Below are 5,735 nucleotides of genomic sequence, written 5' to 3'. Positions count from 1 at the left end.
TTTCGACGTCGGCACCAGGTCATCAAAAAAAGAAAATTGATTTAAAGATCTTACCATAAGGAGTAGAAACGAAGTCAGCAACTTTTGCTGACCTCGTTTTCGGCAATTTTTGCCGACCTCAAACACTTGAAGGTCAGGATTGCTGAATGCTGATTTTAATTGCGAGGGCTATATATATACAGACATATATATACATATATATATATATATATATATATATATATATATATATATATATATATATATATATATATATATATATATATATATATATATATATATATATATATATATATGTATATATATATATATCAACCCTCAGAATTAAGGTCGGCATTCGGCCTTCCTTATTCAACCCTTGCACAAACCTGATCAAATAAGTTGTTCATAAGAGAAGAAAGTAACAACGAATATATGCCAGAATGCTGATAATTTTCTTTTCGTGATAAATTACTTGGGAATTTCGGTATTGGTATACTTTTATTGAAATTGAAAGGTTCTATGCATAAATATATATTACTATAAATATAAAAATTAGGGTGCAGCAGTTTTAAATTTTTTTTGAAATTTGATGTGACTGAGCTGTGAATTATTATCTTTTAATTAAAAAAGCTTACTCTTTTCTTTTCAACAAAATATGCGATATAGTTTTTTAGTACTGCAGTAAAAATTTTTAGGTATATTTTGCAACTATTTTTTTTTACCAAAAAGTTTATATTAATAAAATGATTATTTATAAAAGTAGCAATTTAGTCCACTTTTTTGGAGTGTAAGGTTGATAATAATATTAGGAGCCGTATAAACCTTTGGGTTGTAAGACAAGCCTCAAGAACTCGTCTAAATGTAAAAATACTTTTTTACTTTCGTGATATAATTAACAGACATCAGTTTGAGTCTCAGGAATATTGATTTTCGATCTTTTTATTTTCAATAAAAATTGCTCCACCCTAATACAGATACTTTAAATAAACCAATTTATTTTAAAGAAATTATAAAAAAATATCATAAAAATATTCAAGCATTAAAAAAAATTTCATAAAAATGTTTATAAGTAAAAATAACAGTACATACTTTCAAAATTTATGCATTCATTTTCTTGCTCATGGTCTGTTTAAAAATAATTTTCACAAACATCTTGATCACCTAAAATAGGATTCATTTTATTTAGGATACTTTGACACTAAAGCTGCAGTTTGACTCTCCAATTTCTAAATCTAAACAAATCTAAAAAAGTTTAATATGTCAATATCAATATATATCAAATAATAAAACTTAAAACAAAGCAAATAATAAAAACCTGTTAACTTTACTTCTACTAGTTGATACTTCTGCCAATCCTGTTGAGGTACAGCTCTCTCACGGAATAAGCGTTTTGTATAAATATTTGTTGAATAGAAAACTGTTTTGTTGACGATCCAATTTGAAGGGACAACACCCTCAACCTCGTCACCATCCTCTAAACAAACTGCTAAACAATGTGACATTTCTTATGACATAAATTAGTATGTAAATAGCTTATATACATATATACAAATGTTGTATATATACATATATATATATATATATATATATATATATATATATATATATATATATATATATATATATACATATATATGTATATATATATATATATATATATATATATATATATTATATATACATATATATTATATAAATGTACATACTTACACAACACTTAAACTGTTATAAAAAAATTAAATTCAGTGTTAAATATATAACATTTTGGTTAACTTTATTCATTATTATAATCACGTATATAATGATATATAATTATTAAATACTACACATGTAAAAAGAAGAAAACTTTTAGTCTATGACAAATGAACTTCGTCCAATAGAGGAACAAGTACAAAACAATTATCATTTGGTAAATTAGGTAAACTTGCCACTTTGCACTTAAATGCCGATCTATGCAAAACTTTCTGCTTCATACAAACATTACTTTGAACATAACCAATAATTATTTTTTTTGAATCACATGGATTTGTATACAAACTTTTTATTTGATAAGATTTTCACACAAGTTTATCACACAAAAAGAAATTGTTGTTTTATATATCTTTGACACAAGCAAAATTGTTTGACTCAAGTAAAAACCAACGATCTTTCTCTTTTATTGAAACAGTGGTGAAAACAGGTTTTGAAGAAAACAATGACCTTGATGTTTCTAACTCAGACGAACGCTTTACAACTTGTGCAAATGGGTTTTGGGATTTCTTAATAAACTTTTTTAATATGTACATATAATTCTCGAATGAGAAAGTAGATAATTCATGAGATTTGTTTTATGATTTACTATGTCGTCGTGTAGGCGGATTAAAGTGTGCACATTATATGATGTAAATGTTTGTCCATACAAAACTTTTGCCAGAGACACAAACCACAGTAAAAGTTCATTTCCATAATCTAACATTACTTCTGACATTTTGATACACTCGTATATGACATAATTGTAATTGCTACACTAAGTGTGTCAAAATGGGCATAGAAATCTTTTGATAAGGTTTTTTAAAAACAGCCGGTCCAGTATAAAGTAAAAACTGACAAAGCTCTAATGATCTAGGTTGCCTTCCAAACTCACTTGGCATACATCCATTTAATTGAACAAGACTTTCTGAAATTCTACTAATTTGAAGTTGGGAAAGACGACATACGGGCGGACCAAATTTTAAAAAACTTTTAAGTCGTTTTACCACACCTAGACATATTAAATGCGTATAATCTAAAACAAATCGATTCACACAACTAATGCTATAACTTATTAGAGGACTCAGTCAAAGCTGGTGTTCAGGATATTTTAGTAAACTGAACTTTTCGTCAGTTCTTTTACAACAATCAAGTTCCTGAAAAACCATTCTTCCTTTCCATTCACCTTGTATTGTGCACCGCTCGCAACTAAAGTAACCAGTGTGGCTTTTAATACACTTGAGAAATTGTCTTCCTGGAGCATCACATGTAAAATACTTTATTAAAATTAAGTAGGATTAATCATGGTAAATTAAGTTATTGGTTTTTAAATAATCATACTCTGTTAAGAAATCTTTCATGAAGTCATCAACATTATTTGGCTTTTTCTCAACACAATGTAGTGCAACAATAAATGGGTTTAAAGTACTAAACTTACAGAGAATAGACCATAACTGTGTAGAAGAAGACTTAAACAAAGGCAAACCATCAATGTTAACAGTCAATTCTATTTTTTCTGTGTAACCATTATTTTTATTCAAGGTTCTTATGATTCCTAAAGGAATTCCAATGTACACATAACTCCCTCCACATACATTCACACTTTCTACAGATCTTGGTGTTTTTAGTAAGGTTCTTGAATCATTTGGTAGTTCATTGGAATGACCATGTTTAACTAGGATACCTAATACTTCTTTTATTGCTATCTGTGTCAATCTATTTCGGGATGCCCAAAATGCCAGATCTTGCAGTAGTGATGTTGTTTCCAATTCATTATATTGCTTATCAGATGAGTTCAATGTTTCAAAATCATTATTTGTACTACATGCAGTTGTATCATAAGATGAATTACATGAGATATCAAAATCATTATAAGTACAAGAGGTTAATGTAACACTATTTCTAACTATTTGGTCACAACTTATTAAAACACTTTCACCATAATAACTGTCAACAGCAACATTTTTATCACCAGAATAAACATCATTCTCACTTTCTTCTTCTAATACCTTGTTAAATAATCGTGTAACACTACTCCATTTACTTAACCGAGATACCATTTTTTTTAATAAACTACTTTCTATTAACAATTTTTCAGAAGTAAAATGCTTAACTAAAACTAAGCATTAATGAAAACAAAGTTTTTAAATTTTATATAAGTAACTATTACTAACCCAAACTACTCAAAGCTAAACAACTTTTAATTAACTGATTAATAAATAACTTAAGTAGCATTAATTAATTTGTTAATAAGTATGCTGTTCTACACATTTAGTTATATTTAGTTAATAATCAAAAGCACATCAATTATATTTCTTATGATATTTGTATATACACATAATACACATTATATTAAACTTTATTTATGATATTATAAATAAAAAAGTGCTTTATATTATAAAAATTTTGCTTATCTTATTATGAAAATACATGCTAATAAGCGAAAAATTATAAACGAAAATAAACAGGTAGTAAAGTCTGAAGAAGATTCTGAATTTATTCTCGCCTCGTGATACAAAATTAAAATTACATTCATAAAGTAATTATTATAAAACACAAATGGTTTAAGCTAAAGTAAACTTACGTTAAAATTAAACTATGGTTTTAAGACGTCAAAAAGCCACGTTGATTATTTCGACGTTAATATAACGTTGGTATTTGGTGGATTGACGTCGTGACCAATAAACAACGAAAATCCAACGTTTAAGTAACGTTGTGTGCTTGCTGGGTTTTTTTAAAATCGGAATTATAACGTTTTGTTAATGTTGGATAAAGCGGACTTTTTTTGTCGCAATTACATTTGGTTAATTAAAATATTTTATGTCAACATACGTTTCCTCTTGAGTCGCATTTTGACAAATGAGGAAATCCATATATAATTTTAATTCATTTTGGTAAAACTAATTACATTATATGAAAACGCGCGAATAAATGTTTACATTTTGAAAAGAAATTATATTACCTTTTTTTTTCCAAAAAATGTATCCTATGTTTGAAAGAAAAATTTGAAATAATTACTCATTTTAAATCAGGAAAGTTTATTAAATAAAAAATCTGAATTAATTTCTAAATGTAGGCACGAAAATAAAAAGCTCTTAAAAAATTATAAAAACAAATGACCAAATTAAACTCTCCCCATTCCAAAGAAATTTTTTTAATAATTACTTTCTGCTGCATCCCATTAACCAAAAAAATATAGTTATTAAAATTTTTTTTACAATAATTTATAACATAAATATAAAATATTTTTTTCTATAAATTAAATTTTTTTTGAGATTTAGTAACTCTACCTGATGATCCAGCAATGGTGAAACTTCAAGTTGAAGAAAAAAGTTAGGTAAGTATTTTTTACTAATTTATTATTGCTCTATTCTTTGTGAACATTGAGCACTCTATTTGTAAAACACACTAACATAATTTACATTTATATATTTATATATATTTATTTATATAAAAATACATATTTGCATATATATATATATATATATTTACATATATATATAAATGCATATATGTCTTTATATATAAATATATATATGCATATATATATGTATATATAAATATATATATGTATAAATATACAGTGCTTGGAGTGTTAAAAGTACTATTTTAAATACTTTCACTGTTTTAAATTTTAGAAAATTAAATTTTTAAATCACTGTATATAAATTTTATTTTCTAACAGAGTTCTAATTTATTTATATTTCTTCAAGTTTTTGTGTGTTCGACACAAAACACAATTCCTATTTTTATGGTTATTTTGCAACTTGGCCAAAGTTTAAAATCATAAATTTTAATATAATTATTTGTTATCAATATTACAAGTATTAATTTTAATTAATAACAAATATAATTAAAGAAAATATAGATAATTAAATTTATATTAAACAAGCTATGCATATTTAGCCTTGGTAATGTCTTTGAAAGAAAACACGTTAAAACAGATTAATTTTGAAATACAGAAAATTCTGAGATACGCACCAGACAAGGTGAATGTAGAAGATGGCGGATAAAAACAAAATTAA

The sequence above is a fragment of the Hydra vulgaris genome, chromosome 13, assembly GCF_038396675.1.
Source record: "Hydra vulgaris chromosome 13, alternate assembly HydraT2T_AEP".
Classification (NCBI taxonomy): Eukaryota; Metazoa; Cnidaria; class Hydrozoa; order Anthoathecata; family Hydridae; genus Hydra; species Hydra vulgaris.
Note: the sequence above shows the minus strand (reverse complement) of the source record.